General features: G+C 42.4%; 1 protein-coding gene across 3 annotated transcripts in view; it reads right to left on the reverse strand.

The window, feature by feature from the left end:
* Positions 1-27,651, reverse strand: part of NCKAP5 (NCK associated protein 5) — a 617,165-nt gene that overhangs the window by 545,115 nt on the left and 44,399 nt on the right. For 2 of the 3 annotated variants that reach the window (XM_081921458.1, XM_081921453.1), the window contains exon 2: positions 9,926-10,073. The gene's annotated coding sequence lies outside the window, so the exon portion shown is untranslated. Of the gene's footprint in view, positions 1-9,925; positions 10,074-20,065; positions 20,164-27,651 lie in introns of those variants that run through there. The other variant, XM_081921455.1, reaches the window with a different exon arrangement.

The following is a 27,651-nucleotide window of genomic DNA, read 5'->3' on the forward strand; positions in this document are numbered from 1 at the left end:
TACCAATGCTCAAAGACTTCTACAAACATCAGCACATTTAGCCTCTAACCACTCAAATGAAGCTGCAATTATCATAATTAGGAAATGGCATCATGTCATCAATATGCATTTGGAGGTTGAACATGTATCAGAGATAATTAACTGGAGGTGTAATTAAAGCTCCTTTCCCTTCGAAAAAGAGAGGTAAATATGATCACAACATGAGCATAAATTAATGAAACAACTGTCTTTTGCTCAAGATTATACAACTGTTAACATTAATACAGAGCACAGAAGGGGAAGGGAAATCTAACAGGGACTTTCCAAAGAATAATGTCTGTAATTAATTAATGTTTGTAGTTCTGTATGTGCGCATTAACTAAAGGGCCAAAGGTGGCTCTTACCTGAGCTTATCTAAACATTTGTATGGGGTTACATTTTGATGTTGTTTATTGTCCTAAGCTCCTGTGAAAGGAAGGGAAGGGTGGGATACAAATAAATTAGTTGTGATGATGATGCTGGCTCATTTGAAGACTAGATTTGTTATGGCCTGATCTAGTCTGGGTTTTGTGGTATGGTGAGAGCCAGAATATGATCTGGAGGCACATGTGGCTGTGCTGAAGCTAAGCAGGTCTGGGTCTGATCAGTACCTGGAGACCATATTTATCTCAGTTTGGGTTCCATGATGCAAGAAAGGTGGGATATACCGTACATGTAAGTAAGATAGATTGCTGCAAAAAGCAGAAAAACTGGAGGAAACATATGCTACCTTCTCATTTACTACTATGAAAAAATCTGGATTTATAAGTCTCTCCATCCACTGAATATCTATCACTTTAGGATATAGTATTATTGAGAACATCTAGACCCATTCTTAATTCTAGTGCTATTAGTAATGCTATTCACCTTTTAATAAGAATTATATAAAGTTATTAAAGAACAAGGTTTCTAATAACAACAACTGTTTCTGAACCCATTTTTGGTGGGCAGAGTACTCTTGTCATCCTTGCAACAGCCCTATGAATTTGGTTAAAATGGAAGTAACAACAAATTGCCCAAGGTCACCCAGGGAGCAAGGCTGAAAAAAGATTGTTAACCTGTCTTCTCATGTCAAAATACAACACTCTAACTCTCAACCCCAACATGCTATGTTGTATTTCCAATGTTTCCACAAACCTGATGCTCAAGAAATGTGGATGGGAAAAAAGACAAGTCTGCATTGACGTACCAAATTATTTTAAATTACAACATGCTTCATACTCACACAAGTATTTACAGGCAATTTTAAGAAGTACATAAAGCAAGAATGGGAAACCTGTGGCCCTTCAGATAAAGTTTGACTCCAACTTCCACTAGCCGCAGACAGCATGGGATGATGGGAGTTGTAGTTCATCAACATCTGGGGAACCACAAGTTCCACATCCCTGTCCTGGGGAGACATCCAACTAAGTCATAATCAGAGCAGACCCACTGAAATCAAAGCCAGAATAGCAGGGAATTTTAGATGCCTCATTCATAGGGCAAGTACAGCCCATCTATAGGCCTGTCAAGGTAATAATCTTATTTTGTGGGGCACTATCACTGCAGGTTTGAAGACAAGGTGTGTGGTTAATAAATACAAATAGAAATAAATCTGATACTTGCAGTTTCAACCTGTAAATTTAACACAGGGCACAGGCCAAGTTTAGTCATCTTCTTTGCTGTAACAAATCCACCCATGCCACGAGCAAGAAAAAGAATACATAAAAAATCAAGAATGAACTTGTACCTCTAGATGGGTAGGACACACACTGTGCTTTTAGAGGTAGGCATGCCATCTCCCATCTTCACTTCTAAGCAAACATAAGCAAACTGGAGGAATGGTTTGCTTTTGCTGAACAGTAGCTTTGTTCTTAACCAAAGTTCGCAAATGTGCAAGTTCTCCAAATTTTGATAACTACTTAAAAACATCTTGTCACAAATGTGCAGATCTTACACAACTGGAAATACTTTCATTCAACAAACTTTTAAAGTGTCCTGTCTCTTCCTACAGACTTTTTTTTTAATATTATCATTTTGCTCTTCCTGGATTTTATTCTGTCATGTTTACTTTATTAGATTGGTCTGCCATTGGACTGTATCATCCTTTGTAACATGGTGTCTAATTTCAACAGAAATATAATTACTGTATTGACAAAATGGGAGGGTTTTGTTTTTAACTTGTCTTGTAGCTCAGTTACAGTACCATTCTTCATATACCATTCTTGACCCTATTCAGTAATCCCTTTGTGATGTTATAGATTCTGCAATCCTAGTGCCTGAACTGTACTAAAATTGCTCCTCCCTATCTGCCACTGTGTACCAAGTACTTTAATTGTTTTCCATATATGACCAAGCACACAACATCTGTCTACACTTGGTACCCTTGATGTTTGCAGAGGATGATTTTTATAAACCTCAAAGTTGAGTATGTCAAGCATCTCACTATCATTAGGTGAAATGTGCATGGTTCTAGATGCAATTGTGGTCTACATACCTTGGAACTACCATTGCACTTGTGATGTGTACCCATTTCCCAGGCACATCTACCGGTACTTGATTTCAGAGGAATGTATGTCTACCTAACTGTGCTCAGGATCAAAGCAAGACACTTAGGAATACTTCTGTGAAATCCAGTGCTCTTATGTGCTGTATTATTCTCTACATCTCCACGGTATAGCCTCCATTTCTGACTCACATTCATCACAAACAGCTCTCCCAATTTCCCCTGACAACTACATTCTCTTCCTCCTGATTTTACTAGATACTAACCTTTTCATAGGATTATTTGACCCCATTTTTTTGCACACAAAGTTTACCCCCTTTTTTGTCTGCAGGGTTCAACAGTATCACTACCTACTACTCAGAACTACGTTTTCTTTCCTTCACATTTTCCTTTGTTTGCCCTTCAGTAGTAGTACTGTCAGTGATGCCAGTTATAAGGAATGAGTACCCTTGGGGAAAATAAAACAAAAACAAGGATGACATTTGCTTCTCAAAAAAGTATGCCTGACATACTTTCTCATAAAATTGTCTGCTAGACAAACAAACCATGGACGCATCTCCAACCCTACCAGGCTTATGCAACGTCTAAATTATGAGTGGGGTCCTGTAGGTTGGCTAACTGTTCCTTATTTATTAATATTAGATTTTAATACTAAATATATTTCATGAAAGGGACGCGGGTGGCACTGTAGGTTAAACCACAGAGTCTAGGACTTGCCGATCAGAAGGTCGTCGGTTTTAATCCCCGTGATGGGGTGAGCTCCCGTTGCTGGGTCCCTGCTCCTGCCAACCTAGCAGTTTGAAAGCATGTCAAAGTGCAAGTAGATATATAGGTACCGCTCTGGTGGGAAGGTAAACAGCATTTCCATGTGCTGCTCTGGTTCACCAGAAGAGGCTTAGTCATGCTGGCTACATGTACGCCGGCTCCCACGGCCAGTAAAGCAAGATGAGTGCTGCAACCCCAGAGTTGGTCACGACTGGACCTAATGGTCAGGGCTCCCTTTACCTTTATATTTCATGAAATAATGGACGAGTGGCAAGCTTAGTGTACTGGATGAGAGAATCAGCTACCTTGTGAGGACTTAAAGCCTACCTAAATATCTGAGCTTTCCTATTCCATTCATAGCTCAGTGCTCTATATCACTGGTCTTCAACCATGCTTTACCTCAAGCTTGCATAATGGGACTCAATTCTTAATTTTTTGTTACCACATTTGTGTATAACTGTAGCAGCACTGGTATGGCCTAGCTTAGGTCAGACATGATCCTTTCATGGATCCTGGCCCAAAAGCTGACAATGGCCACATACCCTGCTCTGGGTGGGTGATGGTTGTGGCCCCTCACAGGCAGCTTTCCACTCACAAGTTATGAGCAGCCACGTCCCAGTGGCCAGCCATTTTAAATTACCCAGCTGGCTGCACTGCAGGGCAGGACAACCTACCAAAACAAAAGTTCAACTGCCCAGACAATGAGCATAGTCTGGTCTGCCAACTGAGGATAAAAGCCAACTCCGCCTACAGTTTGCAGTGCAGTTGGCCCAAGAGCTTATGGATCCTAACCTACCAGTTGACAACGGATGCTCTAAATCACTGGTCTTCAGCAGGTGGGTTGGGACCCACTATTGGGCCAAGGCTTCATTCAAAGTGGCTCGTAACAGGAGCACTATCACCATACAAAGAAATGGGTCTCCAAATGCATGTTTGAGTTAAAAGTGGGTCTTGGGTCTGAAAAGGTTGAAGATATCTGCTCTAAATCACCTTATCTCAAAACCATATGTGTATGCCACTGTGGTGTTGTTGGATAATTATTGACATTATTGAATTATAGAATAAATATTAAAATGTGTGTGAGAAAGACCAAAAAAGTGAAGGTTGTATGTGCAAGAAAACCATGGGAGACGAATGGAATGACATGTATGCAGGAGCTATTACTATAACGGTTAAGGACAAAGGAAGGAGGGAAAGATAAGAAAATTGCTATGCCTCCTGATTAAACCTTTGCTTGTAAGTGTATAAATGGTTGTTCTCTTTTCATATCCAGTGTGCTACCGTCAACTACTTGCTGGTTGAGGTTATGTCACACTGGCCTCGCAAAGTCTAAATAAATGTCCTGTTTGACTTGAAAATTGGAGTTTGGATCTTATTGGCCATCCAGGATGAACTCACAGGATATTGGGTATTGAGTCCAAATATTTTTCCAACAATGTAATTCCATGCTTGGTCAAAATTGAAGCTGAAAATAGTTGTGTTTCTCCAACTGCACTGGCTTGCAGCTCATTTCTGGGTTCAATTCAAAGTGCTGGGGGCTTTTTTAAACCTTGAAAGTCCATCATATGGTTTATGACTGAAGTGCCTTAAGAGTCTGTTGGCTCCACAAACACGTATAAGATCTACAGTTGTTTCCTCCGCGAGTGCTTACCCATAGCTTTTTCAACACCATTTGAATACTACCACCATTGAAGACTATAAGGGACAGGGTTTATATGGTTGTTGCACTCTGGCTATGGAACGTTCTCACCCAGGAAGTTGTGGTTCAACAGCAGACAAATACTTTTAAAAAAAACAAAAACCAGGCGATTAAATCCTCTCTGCATTGCCTTCACAATGTTTGGAAGTTTCGCTTTTAATTTTGCTGACTGCTGTTATACTGTGTTGTTTTAATGTGCTTTTTTGCTTTTGTTTCAATTTGTAATCTTAAGTTTTTGCAAACTGCCCTGGAAATCTGTTGAAGAGTAGGGTATAATATATCAAATCAATGAATAAATATTTAAAATGTAGTGTATAAAGTGGATCAGAATCCCACCATGAAATCACAGCATGTTAAGAGCTTTGCAGCACCTGCTCTGCCTTTTATTTGCCTGCTATAAACTGGGCATCTCATGTTATATGTGTTATTCAGTAGCTTCATATGTGCTACAATGCAGATCTAACTACATCATCTGTCCGCTTTCAATAGCAGATTGAACTAATTTATCATCCTTATTCAGTCCTTACAACATGTGGGGAGACACAATAAAGCAGCATTTTAAACCACTTCTGATCAAGCCTTGTTTAGCTCTCTAGCTATTACCTTAGCTGGAAATGAGTAATCAAACTGATTGGACAATATCTTCTTCTGCATATTACTACTGTAAACTTATTCATTCTTTAAGTGCTCCACAAAACCCAAATGCCTATTTCTCTAGTCACTCATCACAAAAAATAAAATTATTAGTTTTTCTACCCAGGTCTTAACGGTGATGATAATGATGATTTGCTCTGGGTGCTTATATGTTATCCCAAGAAACTGAACATGTTGAAACATCAGCTTTTATAGCCTGCTGTGTTTCTGGGGTTGCCAAATGTAGCTTCCACAGGCACACATATGCATGGGCAGTAGTGCAGGAACTGGCCCATAGGCTGCATCATAGAGAATGGGTAGATTCTAACTATGGTTTGGGTGCCTTTGCTCATGAACAGAAATGGAAGGAAATCTAAGATACTAAACAGAGAAGTCACATTGATATTAATGAACATGACTAAAGTCATATATAATGTCAACAGGTCTATTTTGAGTAAAGCTTGGTTGACTACTACCTATTCTATGGAGAATGAATATAACCATTCTGACTTCTCCATATTTTCCTTGAAACTGAAAAAAGACTCTTCAACTTGTGTGTTTTGCAAGCAAATCACCTGCTTGGTTACACACATAAAAATATTCTTGTTATGCTTTCTTTGTCCTCTGGAAACACTAGTGCTCTTTGAAGATCAAAGGGAATACAGGAATATATTTTTTTTAACTGTGATAACAATCATTATAGTCTACAAGCAAAAACAAGGAATATACCATTTCTAAGAACAGGTGTGTGAGAAGCTTGCTTCTCTCTCTCTCTCTCTCTCTGCAAAATGAAATTGTGTTGACTTCCTTTATAGGCACTGGGCTACTTAATATGTGGCAATGAACTCATCTAAAATATATATATATATATATATATATATGCAGGTTTTGGTGTCCTCGGGTGTCTTCCCGTGTAAAAGTTGGGGTGTCTAGGCGACGTTTCGACGAGGTCTCACTCGTCATCTTCAGGCTGGTGCTTTCGGCTTCTTGTTACTGGAACAGAGCAGGATCTCAGTGTTTGAGTTCCTATAAATACTGTTGAGGGGGTGTGGTGTATAGCCTCCAATGTTCTGGGCAGAGAGGAAGTTCCCAGGCTAGTGTGCCTTTTCTTCTTTTGTTCCTTAATTACTTGAGGGATATCTTGAGTGATTTCTTGAGTGATATCCTGAGTACCACTTAGGTGGGTCATTAGGTGTGGATTAGTTGCTAAAGTCTTTGTGTCTTGACCTCTTGAACTTTGTGAAGAGTTTTTCTGAGAAGATGGCTGTACTGCATTTAGTTGTGCTCTGGCTTGGCTTCGTGTATAGGGGCGAGCTGTGGTTTTGTGGCCTGTGTCAGCCAGATCTGTGTAGGGATTGCAGGGGGGTGCAGCATCCGGAGGTGCCACCATGGTTTGGCTACTGGATGGTGTCTGTAATTTATCTGTGGAGAGGGTCTGGGTCCTGTACCCGTGAAAATCTACGAAAGCAAATATATATATATATATATATATATATATATATATATATGCTTTCGTAGATTTTCACGGGTACAGGAATGCAGGTTTTGGTGTCCTCGGGTGTCTTCCCGTGTAAAAGTTGGGGTGTCTAGGCGACGTTTCGACGAGGTCTCACTCGTCATCTTCAGGCTGGTGCTTTCGGCTTCTTGTTACTGGAACAGAGCTACCTCTGTTCCAGTAACAAGAAGCCGAAAGCACCAGCCTGAAGATGACGAGTGAGACCTCGTCGAAACGTCGCCTAGACACCCCAACTTTTACACGGGAAGACACCCGAGGACACCAAAACCTGCATATATATATATATATATATATATATAGCTTAACCCACTCTGACCAATGTTCTGCTTCAAGTCAAGCTCAATGAAGTTCAGGATTCACACTTTACTGAGAGAAGCTCAATCAATAACTGGCATGGTTGTTTTTAATTTACTCAGCTCTGAAAATAGCTGAATCAAACAAAGATAGTACCTCTTGAGAAGTACTGTCATACCTTGGGTTGAAGTAGCTTCGGGGTGAGCATTTTCGGGTTGCAGTAATGGAACGTGTTACTTCCAGGTTTCGCCACTCACGCATGTGCAGACGCTCAAAATGACGTCACGCGCATGCGCGGAAGCGACGAATCATGACCCGCGCACGCGCAGACACAGGTTGTGTTCGCTTCAGGATGCAAACGGGGCTCCGGAATGGATCCCATTTGCATCCAGAGGTACCAATGTATATATTTTATCATAGAAAGAGAGACATACGCAATACTTGAAGCTCTTTCTGAAATCCGTACAAATGAATTAAACAAACAAATGATGTTTAAATCTCAGCATCAGTCTTTTGTTATCTGGAGCACCTTTCTCCAGCTTGGTGCCTTCCAGATCATTTAGATTACAACTCCCATCATGACAGTGCTAGATGGAGTTGATGGGAGTTGTAGTCGAAAACATCCTAAGGGCACTGTGTTGGAGAAAGATGGCTTACAGTGCCTGCCATGTAATAAAACACAACATATCTTCAATAAGTAATACAGTGGTACCTCGGGTTAAGAACTTAATTCATTCTGGAGGTTGATTCTTAACCTGAAACTGTTCTTAACCTGAGGTACCACTTTAGCTAATGGGGGCCTCCCGCTGCCGCCGCACGGCTGTGCGATTTCTGTTTTCACCCTGAAGCAAAGTTCTTAACCTGAGATACTATTTCTGGGTTAGAGGAGTCTGTAACCTGAAGCGTCTGTAACCCAAGGTACCACTGTATGGGGCTCTGCTCACAGGAGCCATGAAAATCCCTAGCCATATTACTATTTCCTTTTTTTAATAAACTTCTTACAATGGCCTATTTTCCAATAACACCACATTTTGTTGTTCTTTGGTTTTATGTAAGGAAGAACTGCAAAAAAATGCAGTAGTTTGCACTGAAAGCCATGGCTATCTATACGAGGCCTAGCGGAAGGTGGGGGGGGCACACAACTACTACAGCTCAATGCTGTCATTATTTTTGTTCCACCTATCCTGTAACACTGATTTGTAATGGGAGGCAGTCAACACAGAAAGTTGAAAAACTTCTTGGCATTCCATACACACTGAGCCTCTTTCTCTAGGGTATCGTACATTCATATCTGGAGGAGTAGGGGACTGAACCAAATTTGTGCTTGGGGTACTATCAACACGGTAGGCTGAAATATTCTCCACTTTCTGGGATTTGCAGTTTCTGTGCTCATTGAATTGTCACTAGATGGCATTTAAAACTGGAGGATCATTCTGGAACAACATTTACTGCCTCAGTTGCCCTTAAGTCTGTAAAGCTTTTCAAAGACCGCTCAAGATGACAGCCAGGGAGGTAATGAAAATGCTATATGTTGCCTTTGGACATTGCAGCTGTAGTAATCTCCAAGAACAAACTATTAGGAGTACTACATTTCATACCTTAATATCTGCTGCTTTTAAGGAATGAAAATTCCCATCTAAGCCATTATCTATAAGACCGGTGATCTCTTGTACTCAATAAAGACAGTCTGTAGATTTTAATGTGCAGAGCTGGCCTAGTGACTAATTACATGGCACGGCATGTGGCACTGTACCATCTTCCGTTCAGCTGGGTCATTGTAATTAATTGCCTGAGCAAAGTAGTTTCCAGGATGCTGTTATAAATAATGAATGTTTAAATCTGGAGTAGGTTAGAAAACTCTGGGGATTCCAGCATTCTTTCTTTACAAAAGCTAAATCTTCCAGGTTGCTCTGAAGAAATGAGGCCACTGCTCTAAAGAGCCTAACACACCTCTGGCACATAAATGGCTAAATGGTAGTAGCAGGGGTGATAGTATTACAGTAGTACTTCGGGTTACATACGCTTCAGGTTGCATTCGCTTCAAGTTACAGACTCCGCTAACCCAGAAATAGTACCTCGGGTTAAGAACTTTGCTTCAGGATGAGAACGGAAATAATGCTCCGGCGGCACAGCAGGAGCAGGAGGCCCCATTAGCTAAAGTGGTGCTTCAGGTTAAGAACAGTTTCAGGTTAAGAACAGACCTCCGGAACAAATTGAGTACTTAACCCGAGGTACCACTGTAGTATATTTCAGCTGAATCCTATTAAAAGTGCAGACAGCACTTGATTCTGCCTACATACTGTGAAAGTTTATTCATGGTATGTACAAAGGATGTAGAGGTCTTTATGTACAGGACTATATCTAATCTATCCCATAAACTCAGGCATGTCAGCATCATCAAAACTTTTGAAAATATGGTAGAAAATATAGGCAAAATACGTTTTAGAAGTTCGGTTTAAAACTCACATGACAGCATTTAGGACTGCTTACATTTCTTTCTTTCTTAAAGACTTACCTCTCGCTGAAGATACTTTGATTCTGAGAATGATACACTTTCTAGGCCAATGAGTTTAAAAGCTTAGGGAGAGGCTACCAGGAGTGTCTCTCTGTTTTCCTTCCTTGTTCACATTTGAAGCCAGAATGCACTATCTGCCCTGAGCTGCCTGCAATGCAAACACAGTATAGGAGTTGAATGATCTCTCATTTTTATATCTGGGCTCAAGCCATTTAGGGCTTCTTAGTTCAGAACAACAAAAAGTCACAACTTTGAATTGCTCTCAGATGAGTGCCAAGAGCTAATGCAAACTCTGAAATAACAGTGAATACCTTTGTAATCAAAGCTTAGCAGCTCACAATTTCACTGATTCTAAGACAAGTGACTTGAAACAATTACTGAGTAGTATATCCCTAGTAATATCACATGGGGCTTTTTGCTGATTTGTAAAAGCACATTTTTAGGTTGATGTGTAATGGACAGCGTCCTAAATGCAATGCCAGGGTAACATGGCTTGGCTTGCATAGATGCATGTGTGCATGAATGTGCAATAATATTTTAATTATGTGGAAAACTAGAGCATGCCATAAATTAACATGAAAACCATCCTGGATTAGTGCTAATGATTGACCTACATCACTTTCCCAGTTCCATTCTACAGCAATGACACATGGTGATTCAGACCTAGGAACTGACTCCCCTCAATTCCTGGGTCCAGTAGGTGTAGAATTAAATTAAGGTTTGGGTGTTAAACTGTGTGCTAGACACTTCTAATCACCTGGTAGCAGCAAGTATTAAAATCTAATTCAGTCAGGCTAGCCTCCCGTCTTAAGATGATAGCCTGGGAGATGGGCCATTAAGAACACAGAGGATCAAAAAGAACTCAATGTGAGATGGCAAATGTTTGGGGCCCCTCTCCCTCAACAGATAAAGTCAGAGCTTAGATTAGAGGGGTTGGAGTTATGAGCTATGTGACTGAAACAGAAAGTAGCAGGCAGAGCACGATGTTTTATGTATATTGAATCCAAGGCTGCACCTGGGAGAAGCTGATTATGCTGTGAGCTCTTCCATTGTAGGCTCAGGTGGTATATATGCATCAATAAACCATATATCATAAAGACACCAGTGTCCGCTGTGCCTCATTTCCAAAAGAAAACATGGGCCCTAGACAAGTGCACCTAGAACCCCTGGAATTTCGCACGCTCATAGATTGGGGTGGCATGCAACAATACACTCAAAACCTCTCCATCATGTTTTGTTAAATCAGAAAATCCAATTCCGAAAGTACTGATATTTGTACCTAAGAACAGTATGAAGAGGGGGCAAATTCCAGTGGGTGATTGCAATTATTCATGCTGGTTTACACCCAGTAGTCCTTTAGATCTGGTCTCATTTATCATGTTTATTGTGTTGTTGAAATGCCAGTCCATACAGAATTTCTGCACCTCTGTCTATGGAATCTGTAAATTAGATACCATTCCTTCCTGAGTGAGCTCATTTTAAAACACTTAGAAATTGTTTTTAGCATATAAGCCAGAAGAAGGTTAACAAAACACATTCTGGCAACCTTTTGTTTATTGCACTATAAAATCTCATAAATGAAACATTATTTCTCATTTGAAAGTAGACACTCTGAAGCAATGATGCAACCATCATACTTTTAAAGAGCATTTGGCAGGGAGGGGAAGACCTCCCAGGGTGAGAGACGAGGAGAAGAAAGGAAAGCTCCCAGGTGAGAGCTGGGAGGGTTTACCACTTTCTGTGCGGGACAAGGATTAAGAGCTACCTTAGAGAGAGGACTGTGTCTTTTCTCTTTCTTTCACTGTTTTTGTTTTTTATTTAGATTTTTTTTTATCTTATTGTACTATGAAAAAGTTTTAATCAAATCTTTCAGGGATACTTTTAAAGAGCATTTATGCCAATGCCTTACTTCACAATATATTACTGGTGGGTTTGCCAGAATTTTACATCTACGTTGCATTGCATAATTTTTCATCGTCCTCAGACGTCCGAGCCTTTTGGAATCCCACAGTTAGAGTTGCTGAACAGATTATGTTGTTCATGAAATAACTTTGGCCTTTCTATAGCTGTATGCCTGCCATGTGCTATACCACTGCGCTATGTGATGCATAAGAATGAAGTCTCTTGCAACTTCAGCTACAGTAATCAGCCCATGAGCACAAAGCCAAATTCATCCACAAACTTTTCAAATATTTCAGCTAAATCACTAAACATGCCCTTAATCCTGTGCACATAAGCAGATTGTTTATCTTCTAATTCATAATTCCCGGTAATTTCGATGTGTGCAAATAAAAGAGAGTGTACCATGATGAGAAAGATATAGATTGCCTAATGAATGAAATGATTATGTAGCCAAAGCAAACATGATAAAGAAAAGTTTCCAGGTCTAACTTACCAGTGGAAATTCCGTTTCCCCCCCCGGAATTTGCCTGATTTGTTTTCATTTTAACACATTTCCCAAGCTGCCTATTGCAAGAAAGGTCACACACTTCAAAACTGCTCCTGAAATAATTGGACTGGGTATATATATGTATTTTTAACATATTCATCATGCAGCAACACCATTATCCTGTGGGGTTTTTGCTTTTGTTTTGTTTTCAGCTGATTTCAATCTTGCGTTTTTGTACTATGTTCCTAGTCAGTGAAACATCCAAGTGCTATTCTTACATGGACAATCCATGATGTAACTGTGTGTGTTTTAATGGAGATATAATTGCAGGAGTTGCCATTTTCTCTGAGTGGTGTCAGAGAGAGATGTTTAATCATCTCCCTCCAAGTCATTTTTCTGATTAAAAAAATTCCTCTTAATATGATGTTTGGCGTATTGGAGGAGGAATATAGACCTTGGTGTTTTATCATTGCAGGACAAACAGAAGCTGGGAGAGGTTTTTGATCAAGAAAATTGCATAGGGAGGGGAAGAATTCAACAACCCCTCCCCAACTACTGTACTTCACATGAATGGGAAACTCCCCCCAGCTATATTTCAGTTTGTAAATATACCAGGAGATCTAGCATAGATATCCCACATAACAAAAAGGTTGTTTCCCCTCTGCAAGTCACAAGAACCTGCCCTAAATGAAGATGTACAGTTAGTATTAAATAAAATTTAGGGCTGTTGTGGCCTGCCTCCCTTGTACTTAGACACTTTCTGTTTCTCTTCATGGCTTCTATGTAGGAATTGTGGGTTGTTCTTGCTGTCATTTTAAATAAAGAAACTTGTATAAATATAAATCCTTAAATCCCCTCTTGTTGACCCCTCTGTCAAATTATGTCAGCTTGGAAAAATGGCTGTATTACCAATGAAAACTAGACTATGTTCAAAAAGTGAACTTGCAGCCTTGCACAATGCACTGGAATAAGAGGCAGGGAAAAGAGGTGCAGAATTCTAAGCTACAGAACAATATCCACCACCTCAATGGTTTGTAGAGCTGGAGATGAGTTACTGAAGAATTAATCACCTATTTACCTGTTCAGACTAAGGCCCCATCTGCACTAGGCTGTAGGTACTGCCATACTAAATGATTGACACCTTACAAATGTGGAACAGGCATTAGGTGGCACCTTTTCCACCAATCGAAGTGTTCAAGTGGGCACATGTGGGGTAAGACAATCTCATAGGTAAGTATTCTGAGAACAACTGCAAAAAGATTTGAGCATATCTGTAAAATTCTAATATGAATATTTGGGAGCAAGTTCATTTACAATCTAAAAGACCCTGACTTGAAGAACACAGCACTTCTCTGAAATTTCAGAGGAAAAAATGATAACAATTGCCAATACGGGGCAGATTTCTACATGATATGTAAATTATTCCACAAACTCCTCTAAATCAGTTCCTATAACCAAACTACAGTATATTCTTGGGAGAGCAAGCTGCATCTGATATAGCCTGGAGCAATCACTGTGTTTCCTCTACATACCTCATAAAAGTGTGGCATCCATAAATTCAGGTGCCTTGTGCAACAGCAATGCAAATTATTCAGATTGTTGCTTAATCTTAAAATTTTAATATTTACTCTGTAGCCAGCATGAAAGAACTGAAAGGCACACCTACCCTTCAGGTAAAAAACCAACAAAAATCCAAATAAATATATTCATCATCTGTCATTTGGCATGCCCTTCGTTGGCAGAGGAAAACCATGCTAATTACATAATAGAATTGTGTACACAGTTTCACAACCCAAAGACCTGATCCTGCAAACCGTGTTATATACTTCCTAAGGTTCCCTGTTGTGAGTATTGCTGTTATGTAGCGTTGCCATATTTCAAACAGTGAAAATCCAGACAGAAAAGTTGTTGAGCTTTTGGGGCAAAATCGCTTTTTTAAAAAGGCTGGTTTTGTGATATTTTTATGAGAAAACAGCAAAAAAAAAGGCACTGCCAACATGGGCTGCCATACATCCAGATTTTCCCAGACATTTGACCAATTTCTGCCCGGACACTGCTGCCGAATGCAGTATTCCATAAATGTCCAGGAAAATCCAGAAGTATGGCAAAGTGGACACCTGTATTGTTAAGATAAAATAAGTGGCCGTTTTGGGTCATGTTTCTGGCAAATAACTGAGTATGGTGAGATGCAATAACTACAGAATGCCAATGCAGCAACAGGGACAGGGTTAATAGTTATTGTGCTAGAAATGGATATAGCCCAGCCCACCCTCCTGGAGAAATCCCTGTGGTTGCCTGTGTAACGATAACTTTCAGTGTGACTTGATTTTATTCAATCATATATTTTTTTTTGCAATCAGTATTCTAGTCTTAACTGCAACTGCAATTGCAATTCCGCCCGCCCGAAAAGCTAAATAGTTGGGGTTAGACATGTATACACACTTAGCTGGGAATAAATCTAATTAAACTTAGTGGGGCTTACTTCTTAGTGAACATGCTAGGACTGCACAGTAACTGCACTGCCTCTAGTCCTTTCCACTTTCCTTGCTACATTAGTTCTTCTGCAACATTCTATTTGAGTTTGTCAAACGAGATTTACACTTTGCAAATCTCATGATGACTTGGATTCTGTCAGCTCATATTTCTCCAGATGTTTTGTGATCTCATCCCTTATTAATGTCTCAGGGAGCTTGCCTACTACTAAGGCCAGGTTAACTGGTCTATAATGTGTTGTCTCTTGCCACTCTACATGGCTCCCTAGCCGACTAGCAGGCCCTCATCAGCAAGTTCAGCCAGAGTGAACTATACATATATAAGCAAAATAACATTCCACGAGCTGCTCACAAGTTATATTCAGAGGGGTTTGTTTTCATTCAGTGGCCATGATACCTGAAATGTGTATGCCCTTTAATGGCATCTCAGCTGCTGCACTGAGGCAGCAGCTCAGAGGATCTGACATGAACATTTGAAAACCAGCGTAAGGCAACAGCTTGTCACTTTTTGTAGGCGCTGGGACTAGGCACTCAAGCAGTGATGTCAGCGCTGTCACTGGAAGACTCTCTTTGGAGCTTGGTATGGTTCTACCCTGCTGCTAGGAGCAAGGAGAAGACAGGAAAGTAGCAGGGTCCACTGTTGCTAATGTGTGAGAGATCCCAATGGCTTATGCTTGGGGAAAATATTTCCACTACACCTTTCAATTCTGAAAGCAGCTTGCAACATCATATCAAAACATTAAAATATAACTAATAAAAGAACAATAAAAGCCATAAAAGGCAGCACATGGGAGCAGCAATAAAACCACAGGAGCCATTAAAAATATAGGAAAACAAGGCCACTTCCATCTAGCACTAACTGTATTTATTTATTAGCTACATTTCTGCACCACCCAGCTACTGAAGTTCCCTTTAATGAAGATTAAAATAATAGAATACAATTTTTTTAAAAAAAAACAACAACACCACAACATTATGTATGACCTAAAACAGATTTAAACAGTCACAGAATAAAAACAAAGTGAATCCAACAGAAGCAAAGAACAGTGCATTAGCATTAGCACATTTTTTGTTTTAAAAAGCCAGAAAGAATTAAAAGATGCCATCAGATTCCATGCCCAGTAAACAGATGAAAAGATGGAACAGAACGACAAACATAGGGAGGCAGGGGAACTCCAAGATGTCACTGCTAAGAAAGCTCTTTCCCTTCTAATTAGTCCTGCCCCTGAAAGCTATAGTCCAGGAGCAGCCAATGTTGGACTACAACTCCCATCAGCAAGTGTGGCCAAAGGTTAGGGATTATGGGAGTTGTAATGTCTGGCAGGAACCACCATAGCTATTTATTTTCAATATTTACAGACAGCTTTTCACCATGAATTATCTCACTGATGTCTACAAAGCAGCTACCCTGCTATGCTGGCCATAACAGATTTTAATGGATGGTAACCAGGCAGTTTTCTTTTTAAGTGGGCATAGCCAGTCTGTATAACATATCGCAATTCCGCTGCAATGGCACATCATCAGCTGTGCTTCTTCACTTTCAGCCAGTCTCTTGGAGCTAATTCTAAGCATACTGATTCGGATTAGGCTTCATTGAAATGAACAAAATTTCTATGGAAATGTGCTTAGTCAGTTGTTATGGTATTTTCTGCTAATTACAAAGCTAACCACATTAGCATGGATATTGGGCCTACATCTTAAGCAGATAAGATGTCCTGCAGCAATAATAATATTATCCTAATTTTTAATGTCTATGAAAAATCCTTCCCAGATACTGTCTATTTAACATTCCTGAAAATGCTTGCTTGTGTAAGTTAACCTAGCCAAGCCTTGGAAGAGGTTAGCTGCAAGCCAATCAAGATTACAAAGTTCAGACAGAGAAACAGAAATATACAGAACTTTAAATCTGGTCTTCAACTTTAAAACATAGCAAAACATAGAATCTTAATATGTTTGCTTTTAACATTCATATAGGAATATTTGCAGAATTAATGGGATTCTCAAAATACCTTAAGAAATTTTATTGGCTTTTCACCCTAGATTAAAGGACAGAGGACAGAGTTTATGGGCACGATTCTGTGAAGTTCTCAAACACAACTGAAATGAATGGAAACTGCAAAACCCCTTGCATGGCTCGCATTCATTTGATGTGGCTTACATTTAAGAGTCTCACAATGAATTGCTTCCATGACTTCACGACACACTGGAAGATCTGCAGTAAAAGATCTGGAAAGCTACATTTGCAATGTGTTTGAAAGCCTGCCTTGACAAACAAAGGTTGTGGAGCCAGATCATAAAAGCCAAACTATCCCTGATAGCAGTATTACCTGATACCATCATCCTCTGTACCGCTACAAGAGATTGTGGATTTTTTTTAAACTCACACACACCCCAGAAGTTACATCTTTTCAGCATACTTTGTCAACTAACAAATATGCTGTCCAGAAAAATGCACTACTAGATATTTGACTTGGATGAACAACTGGTTATTTTAAAATAAATTATTTCTATCACCCAAAACAAATATCAATATAAGGCCAATGCAATTTCCCACACATTTTATGGAGGTGACATTTTGAACTCCTGACTCCAAGAAGTAATGTTGTCTGCAGTTCAGAAAATCCCATGGAATGTGGAATCCATTTTCCAAACAGCCCTTTGCTATATTCTTTGGAAAGAATTGCAACACAAACACAACAATTTTAATATAAAATCACAGGTATTCCAAAAGTAAGTGGGAGAACAATCCTCCTTGTAAAAATGATCACTGAAACCAGATGCGGCATTACTGAAAAACTCAAATGCTGGCTACACAGCTAGAAAATTAAGCCACATCTGTCTCCTGCCATATTTCATATCAAGCAATGGAACGAATCAAAATAAACCCAAGATAAGCCTAGAGTTATCACCATAGGCAGTGATACAATCCAACACACAATTACATTTGAACCAATCCTATTGTGCTCAATGGGACTTACTGCTGAGTAAATATACATAGCATGATGGTGACCTCTTTCCTAAATGGAAGCAATTATTTTATTTAACTCTCCACCCAACCCTTGCCTCACAGCCAGAGGAACTTTGGAGGAGATGTTTTTGTTCCTTTCAATCTTAGTGATAAGAACGTACTTGCTATACCTGTACATTTAGTATTGCAATTATTATTGCTATTAATGTGGTAGGCACGTCTGAACATAGAAGTGGCATTGTGCCTACCCTAAGGACTGACTTTTTATTATTATTAAATAGACAAAGCTGGGATGGGAAGGGAGAACAAGGAACTATCAAAGAGTAGGGTAAGAGAAATGATATTGAAGGATAGTTTGGGAGAGACTATGTTGATGAACTGGGTTATGAGAAGGAGTGCTGCTGCATGAGACAACCATTTGCCAACATCAACTTTGCCCTTAATCATACCCACCTTCTGCACAATGTGTTAAACTCCCATCTACTGCTCAAATAACAGTGAAAATTGGGATGGAGCAGCAGGCAATAAATGAATACAGTGTGGGCAGTAGGTACATATCTCAATCCCCAACCCCAACCATCCACACATAGAAATGATCCATGTTTTAAAATATTGCCTTAAAAATAAAAACTGTGTTATTATTATTATTATTTACTAAAATTTGCATACCACCCTTCATCTGAATATCACAGGGTGGTTCACAACAAACAAAAATGCAAAATAAGAACAAAAAATATATTTTAAAACCACAAACCAATACACCCCCCCAAAAAACTCACTTTAAAAGGCCATAGATTGTTTAATCAGCTAAAGGCTGTATAGTTCACCTGACTGGTCAATATTCTGTGTGCAACACAACAAATGTGCAAGCTTCTGTTCTTTAACAGTGTAAGTCATTACAGTGGTACCTCGGTTTAAGAACAGCCCTGTTTATGAACTATTTGGCTTACAAGTAGTGTCCCGGTTTGCAAACTTTACCTCAGTCTAAGAATGGAATCCGAACGGTGGAAGGGCACTGGCGGCAGGAGGCCTCATTAGGGAAAGCACGCTTCCGTTTAAGAATGGCTTCAGTTTAAGAACGGATGTCCGGAACAGATTAAGTTCGTAAACTGAGGTACCACTGTATAGAAATTTCTATCTCAATAAAGCAATAATTCTTTGATATATGGTAGCACTTGTGTGTATTTTAATGCTCTGCAGCTTATAGAGATATTACCTACCTCCAATTCATATAGTTGTTTGTGATTAATAAAATAAGGCAAGAAAGCACTGTCATTGTTTTGCAAACATTTTTTATGCTGGTTGCATTTTTAATTTAATACAACACACTCTTCTCCTTTTGATAATACATACTTGCGGCACTATCTATTCCTTATACTGAGAGAGAGTAAGAGTTTAATAGATTTGTTTTTGTTGCTCTGCATATACTTTGAATTTTTATTAGCAACACAGAGTGCATAAAATCTGCTTAAGGAAGCAGTCTGGGACAACAGATGCCCTTGCCGCAAAAACCAAGGCCAAATCAGCTAATGGGCAAAAAATCTCTACTCAGCCCTGAAGAAACTAGTGAATCTATACAGGATAGAGACTGAGCGTCAAGAACTGGGGCCAGGGTTATATAGGCCAAGTCTCTCACCAACACCGCCAAATTTTAATAAAACTGGGACATAAATATTGGAATTAATTAAACTGATGACAAAATGTGGATTTTATTCACCTCCATCTTATGTGCATAGAGCCAAGCAGTTATTGTTCACTAAATTAACATGGACCACAGGGTTTGATGTGCTGCAAATGGTGTTTGCGGGGGGGGGGGGCTATGTTGTTGACAGATAGGCAAGGCAAGCATTTACTTTATGTGTGAACCCTGTTAAAATTAATTTGAGATTACACAGGAGCAGAAGAACTAAATACTGTGTTTGCTGCCTCTCATCTTCAAAAGAGCAACAGTGGTGTGACAGAAGTCTTGAAATTAATCCCTTATTGTTATCATGAATCCCTCTTGTAATTTAAATTTAATTCTGGATAGGCTCTCTGAGTGAAGTTCAGAAATCAAAAGGGAGGGGAGAGTGTTATTGTGCTCAGGTCCTGATTGTTTTCCTACAGGTATCTGGTTGGCAACTGTGAGAACAGGATGCTGGACCACATACGCCAGGGGTCAGCAAACTTACGCCAGGGGTCAGCAAACTTTTTCAGAAGGGGGCCAGTCCACTGCCCCTCAGATCTTGTGGGGGGCCAGACTATATGGGGGGAATTATGCAAGAGCACCACGAGCCCCGGTGGCTGCTTACCTGTGTCTTGTGAGCGGCAGGGGCTGGTGGCGGCAGAGAGACAATGAGCAGCACATGAAAGGGCTCCAGAGAGGGGCTGCTTAAAATGGTTGCCGCTGAAGTGCTGCTGCTGCTGGCACCAACAAAACCCAGCCCCCTTCCCCCATCTAGGCAGGGCAGGGAGAAGCCAGGAGGAGGGAGGGAGGAGGCACCGCCACTGCCACCATGTGAGGGAGAGGGAAAGAACACATGCGCTGGCGATCCACGCGGCGATTCCCGGACCGTCCACAGGCCATATCCAGAAGGCAAGATCTTCACTGTAATGCATTGTATAAGTAGCAAGCCTGGTTGCAGGCAGGCTGCCCGAATCCTATGTAAACTAACCGGAACAAGTTACTTCTGGGTTTTGGCGGTCGCACATGCGCAGAAGCCCTAAATTGTGCTTTGCGCATGTGCAGAAGACCAAATCGCAACCTGCACGTGCGCAGACACACCGCTGCGGGTTGCGGACACTGCAGGTTGCGAACCTGCATCCCACACGGATCATGTTTGCAACCCGAGCATCCACTGTACTAGCATATGGATTCAAGTTGGAGGGGGCATATTTAAGTAAACAAATGTGCCACATTTCTGCATCTGCACCCACAGATTCACTTTCCGTATTTTTCGCCCTATAGGATGCACTTTTTCCCCTCCAAAAATGAAGGGGAAATGTGTGTGCGTCCTATGGGGCGAATGCAGGCTTTTGCTGAAGCCTGGAGAGCGAGGGGGGTCGGTGCTTACCGACCCCTCTTGCTCTCCTGGCTTCAGGAAGCTTTCTGCTAGCCATGGGAGACGCAGCTCTCCCACGGCTAGCGGAGTGCTTGCCGGCACCCAGAAGCTTGGGGTGCGCTGAGCTCAGCACGCCCCAAGCTTCGGGTTTCGCGCAGTCCTCCGCTAGCCGTGGGAGAGCTGCGCAAAGTATACGATAGTATACGGTATATAGTATGGTATATCTAGGGTGGTAGGTGGCCCATGCACAGGCAGAACCATCTGTCAGGAAAATAGCCTGCTCATTTACTTGCAAAGTCAGACATTTCACCAAGCAAATTCTAACATTCTTCACCTTGATTTATAACTGACAGACTCAGCCAGTAATCTTGGCTAATTTAAACCATTCTGCAATCAGAAGCTCAGTGTAAATAATGGCTTTACAATTGTTTAAAATAATAATTTCAAAGCATGAAAAATAGTTTCTGGACTTGCTTCATCAATATAACATTTTAAACAGATCAGAGCAGGGTCAGCCACCACAAGCATGTTTGTGTTCAAAGAGGAAATTCCAGATTAGTGCAATATAATTCATAGAACCATATTTCATATGATAGGATCAGTCAATTAGCACATTCCCATATGTGAAAATGCATTAGCTGATTAACATACTTACACATATATTTTGTAAAACATGACCAGATTTTTTTTTTTTAAAGAATATGGTTCTGTAATATGTTACTACATGGCAGGGCTGGTCAAAATGCTGTCCTCTGTATGTTGTGGGATTCTCTATAGTTTGAAGACATATGAAACCATATGTATAATGGAAAACTGGTCTGAACAAAGGCTGCTGGATTCACTATGTAATTATTAATTAATTTCTATACAGGATTTTCTCATGATTTCTGTTTTCCAGTCATTTGTTGGTTACAACTATATATCAGATCCCATAGACTACCCCTTTACACTGAAAGAATTTACCAGAAGCTTATTGCTCCAAGTATACTACAATAACCTACAGCCCAACAGTTACTTGTATTATTGTTGTTGTTGTTGTTGTTGTTGTCGTCCTGCCTTTTTACTGAACCAGGACTCAAGGTGGCTTAAACAAGTTCGTAAGCACGCGTGAGTTGGTGTTTGTTGCTAGAAGCCAACAAAGTTTGCAATTCTCTGTAAAATGTATTATAAATACTTCCCATTGAAAGCAGGATTTACGTCTCGATAGAGATGGAGGAGAAATTCAGTTCAGTTCACATTTTAAAGCAAACTTAGCAAGTTAGCACTTTTTGAAACAATATTAAAAGTAAAACATAGCCATCTTTCAAAATTATCAGAATTGTGCAGTGCAGTTCACCAGACAAGTAATGTATATAAAAACATACACAAAAACACTGGGGTAAAGTGTGCATATTAAGGTATATAGGCATGAAAATGAATTATATCAAGAAAATATTAGGCAAAGTTGCATACAAATTTGTGAATGCTAGGAGAAATTTGCATGAAAATGCTGGTGAATTTTCATGCGGACATCATGTGAAACTGAACTGAACTTCGAGAAACTGAAAGCAACTTAATCCAACAAGTCACACATCCCTAAAGTGGACGAGGGCCTCTTTGTACCCCACACAACTATGAGTGCCAACTTGAATAAAAAATGGGAGGGCTAGGTAAGCCCTGCCCTGCATAATCGATCACAAGACACAACATACACACCATTTGAATGGCAATGCCCATCAACTTTTGGGGAGCCCAGCCCACTCAAATATTTTGGGGGGGCAAAGAGACCTTGGCCCCTAGAAGTTGGCTCATATGCACACAACTGAACTTGTGTAGACCATGGTGCAGTCAGGAAGTCCCCATCCACAGGTTACAGAGGCCTAGGTGGACTATATGGGAAAGGTGGTATCAGAGATAGCCTTGCCCTAAGCTGTTCAGAGCTTTATAACTCAAAAGCAACAACTTAAATTTGTAAATCGGTAGCCAGTGCAGGTCTTTCAGACCAGTGTTATAAGTGTGCAGTAGGGAATACCACTGAGAAACTGGGCCACTGCATTCTGCACTAGCTGCAACTTACAAACCCTCAGGGGTATCCAGTCGTGAGATTATGAACACTTGAGTCACAGTAGTAAGGATATCATTATCGAGCAGGGCCAGTCCAAAACATTTTGGTACCTGAGGCAAATCAGAAAATGGTGTCCCGCCAAGAATCATAGTTTGTTAAGGACCGTGTGTGTGTGTGTGTGTGTTGTGTGTGTCAGGGAACTGCCATCTAAAGCGCCGGGGGCGCAAAGGCTCACTGAGGTTGAGAGAGGAGTAGCAGCGGAAGAGGGAACCAGTAGAGGGCGAGCAAGAACTCCAAGGGAAAGTGAGTCGGAGGGATGGCTCAGAGACACTTCCAGCGAAAACAGTGGGGAGGTCTCAGGACCTCCTATAGGGACACCCACACCTCGCCGGAAACTGTCACGCCGAGAGGCCAGACGACGTGTTTCCGTTAAAGAGCTTTTATGTTGGAAAAGATTCCGAAAGCAGCCACTTTCGGATTCTACTAGTGATTGACGCAGCTATGCTGGAGGGGCTCCGTCACAGGCAGAGGTTTGAAAACCTGATCAAACTCTGAGGGACTTGCATTTTACGCACAAGCAGCTCATCGTCCCATCACAGCAATCCGAAAGTCACCGAAAGCCAGCTTGTGCAGGGAGAAGCATCATGAGCAACCCAGCCGGAACCGGAGGAGCAGGAGCAGCTGGAGGGGGTCCAAGCCTGGAAGAAAGGTACAGGGCGTTGGAGATCCAGTTGGCGCTGCAAACGGCGAGGCTTGAGGAGAGGAGGGCTCAGGATGCAGAAAAGGGAAAGGAGAAAACCACCCCGCTCGCCAGAAAGGTACCAGGATTGGTGCAGAAATTCGGGGGGGATCCCAGGAACTATCATGCCTTTAGAACAGAGATGCAATACGCTCTAAACTTGCAGTTTGACGACTTCCCCGACGAGGAATCGCGAGTGGCTTTTGTGATTGGCCATCTCGAATCCGGGGCGAAAGATTGGGTTAGACCCCTGATGGCAGCGAATAATGAGATCCTAAAGGACACGAGGAAGTTTTTTCGTGCCATGGACCTGATGTTTTCCAGCGATATTGAGCAGGGGGTGGTGCGAAGGCAGTTAATGGCTTGCCAGCAAGGAAGCAGATCTGTCCGTGAGTACTGGACTGAATTTACTATGCTGATTCATAAATTGGGGTGGGACCTATCGGCGGAGCCCATCCAAATGCTTTTCGAAGAGGGGCTTTCTTCAACCGTCAAAGATGAGCTTTCCCGGGGGCCCAGGGCGGAGTCTATGGATCAGTTAACCAAATCTGCGCTGTCCATAGGAGCGCGCCAGGAGGCGAGGGCTTTGGAAAAGCGGGAAGGGAAAGGAGACCGTTGGAGGGAGTTCCGCATTCCAGACATTCCAGAGCCACCTTTCCCGCCGGCAGAGCCGATGGAAGTTGGAACAGCGCGGGCGCGCGCAGTTTCAAATCCCAGTGAAGGGCGGAAGAAGGAGGGAAAGAGCGCCAAGAGATGTTATCTCTGCCAACAGCCAGGGCACTTTGCCAGAGTCTGCCCACAAAGAAAGGAATGGCAAGGGATGGCAGGAGCTGTTGGGGAAAAGGAAGAGGAAGGCAAGGAGCAAGTAAAAGCCAACGCCTGGCTGCCACCGTCGGGGCACAGCAGCCAGGCCAAAGAGCAGTGAAAGTGCCCACGCCGGAACCTCCCAGACCCGCTTTAGTGATAGAGGTGTTACTAGAACTGCCAAACGGACACCCACTAAAGATCAAGGCGCTTTTGGATTCAGGCAGCTCCTGTAATTTCATGAGTAAGGAGTTTGCAGCTGAGCATCAGATACAGACCATCCCTTTAAGTAACCCCTTGCAGGTGACTACGATTGACGGCAGAGAGCTGTTGGGGGGAGAAGTTAGCCAACAGACTGTCCCGATGATAATGAGGGTGGCAAGGCACACCGAACAGATAGCGTTTAATGTGGCCATCCTGGGAGGAGCGCCCATCATTTTGGGGATGAGCTGGCTGGCGCTACACGATCCGCTAGTGGGCTGGCATCAGAGGGTGGTCTCCTTTGGGTCAGCGCATTGCCTAGAACACTGCAAGGAGGGGAAGGTTTCGGGAGGAGACAGAGTCACCCTAGCCGGGATGGAAGTAATGGACAAAGGGAAGGTGCCCCCGCAATACGCAGATCTGAGCAACGTATTCAGCGAAAGGGAAGCAGACAAACTGCCACCGCATAGACCCTTTGACTGTCAAATCAACCTACTCCCTGGGGCCCAACTCCCAGTAGGCAAGCTGTACGCCATGTCAGACAGGGAGATGCAGGAGCTGAGGGAGTTCATTGACAAAAACCTGAAGCGAGGTTTCATCAGAGAGTCCCGAGCGGTGGGGGGCAGCCCAGTGTTTTTTGTGGACAAAAAGAACACAGACAAACCGAGACTGGTGTGTGACTTTAGGGCCCTCAATGCAGTGTCGGAGCCCCTGGCTTTCCCTATGCCCCGAATTGATGACATTTTGACCAGAGTAAGGAAGGGAAAGATTTTTACAAAGCTGGACCTGCGGGGGGCGTACAATCTGATACGCATAAGGAAGGGAGATGAATGGAAGACCACCATGTTTACCCCTTTGGGAGCCTTTGAATACCTCGTTATGCCCTTCGGTCTACAAGGGGGCTCCGCGTGTTTTCAAGCTTTTATAAACCACGTTCTGGGACCTTTGCTCTACAAGAATTGTGTGGCCTTTTTAGACGACGTGTTGGTGTATTCGGAAGATGAGGAACAGCATGTGAGGGACGTTCGAGAAGTGTTGGGCAGGCTGCAAGCCAACCAGCTGTGGGTGAAACTGGAGAAGTGCCAGTTTCATACCAAGGAGGTGGAATTCCTGGGGTACCGATTGTCAGACAAGGGATTGGCCATGGATCCAGGCAAGGTCCAAGCGGTACTGGAATGGAAGACACCGAAGACCAAGAAGGACGTGCAAAGATTCTTGGGGTTTGGGAACTTTTATCGGAAGTTCATCAAGAACTTTGCCCACTTGACGGCGCCCATCACCGACTGCCTCAGCAGCAAGAAGAAATTTGTTTGGACGGTAGAGGCGGATCGAGCCTTTGAAGAACTGAAAAGGGCTTTCGCCTCGGAAGAACAACTTCTGCATGTGGATTTACGAAAACCCATGAGAGTGGAAACCGATGCATCCGACCGGGCGGTAGGGGCGGTCCTTCTTCAACCGGGGAGGAGTGCGTCGGAGTGGAGACCGTGTGCCTTCTTCTCGCGGAAGCTGAATAAATCCGAGAGGAATTACACGGTGTATGACAGGGAACTACTTGCCATTCACGAAGCATTCCGGAGGTGGAGACATTTATTAATTGGGGCACAACACAAGGTGCAAGTGTGCACCGACCACAAGAATTTAGAGTATTGGAGAACAGCTCGAGTGCTCAACCAACGACAAGTGAGATGGGCACAGGAATTCTCCAAATTCAACTTTGAAATTTGTTATGTGCCAGGCCCAGAAAACGTCAGGGCGGACGCGCTCTCACGCAAACCAGAGTATTGGGAAGGGGAGGGGGTGATCGAAGAGAGACATGTCATCCCTGAGGACCGCTGGGTGTGTGGGGCGGCGCTGGTGGGGCAACGAGAACTGGTAGAGGAAACGGAAAATGATGAATATGCCCAGGATAAGCTCAGAGGTCTCAGGGGGGAGGGCGAGAGTCCCGGAGGTTTTGAGGAAAGAAATGGGGCATTGTATTACAAAGGGGCACTGTATATACCCGAAGGTGAATTGAGGGGGAGAGTACTCAAGCAGTTGCATGATAGCCCCACGGCGGGACATTTTGGACAACACAAGACCATGTGGTTGGTTACCAGGGAATTTTGGTGGCCTAAGGTGAGGGAAGATGTAAGGGAGTATGTAAGAGGGTGTGACCAATGTCAGCGAGCCAAAGGGGAAAGAAGGGCGCCGGCAGGGTTATTAGAACCATTACCCACACCAGAACGGCCTTGGGAAGCGATATCAATAGATTTTATGACGGATCTGCCAAAGTCCAAGGGGAAAACAGCCATCATGGTAGTAGTAGACCTGTTAACTAAGATGTGCCACTTTGTAGCATGCTCACATGCAGTCACAGCGGAAGAAACAGCGAAGTTGTTTGTAGAACACATCTTTAGGTTGCACGGGGCTCCCTTGAGGGTGATCTCAGATCGCGGCAAACAATTTACTTCCAGGTTCTGGAGGAAGCTCATGAGCTTGCTGCACGTGGAAGTCAATTTTTCAACTGCCCGGCACCCTGAAACCAACGGGCAGGCGGAAAGAGCAAATGGCATTCTTCAACAATATCTGAGGTGTTATGTCAATGACAGAGAGAACGATTGGGTCGAAAAGTTGGCGTTGGCAGAATTTGCCTACAATAATGCGGAGAATGTGTCCACAGGGATGAGTCCCTTTTTGGCTAATTACGGGTGTCACCCCAGGGCATTTCCAGGGGAAGGAGGGGAGAGATGGAGCGTCCCAGCGGCTGAACATTTTGTAGAAGAGATGGAAGCGATCCATCATCAGCTCCAGCTCAACTTAGAAAGGGCTAAGGCACAATATAAGAAGCAGGCAGACAAGAACAGAAGGGAAGGTGAAACCATAAGGGTGGGGGATCAAGTGTGGTTGTCAACCCAAGGGTTGCCGTTCAAAGGGGGTTGTAAGAAATTGAGGCCCAGAAGATTGGGACCCTTTGAGGTCATTCAGCAGGTCAACCCGGTAGCTTTCAAACTCCGATTACCCAACCACATGAAATTGCACCCAGTGTTCCACAGGTCGTTACTGTCACCA

This window comes from Podarcis melisellensis (genome assembly GCF_964234715.1).
Source record: "Podarcis melisellensis genome assembly, chromosome: 1".
Classification (NCBI taxonomy): domain Eukaryota; kingdom Metazoa; phylum Chordata; class Lepidosauria; order Squamata; family Lacertidae; genus Podarcis; species Podarcis melisellensis.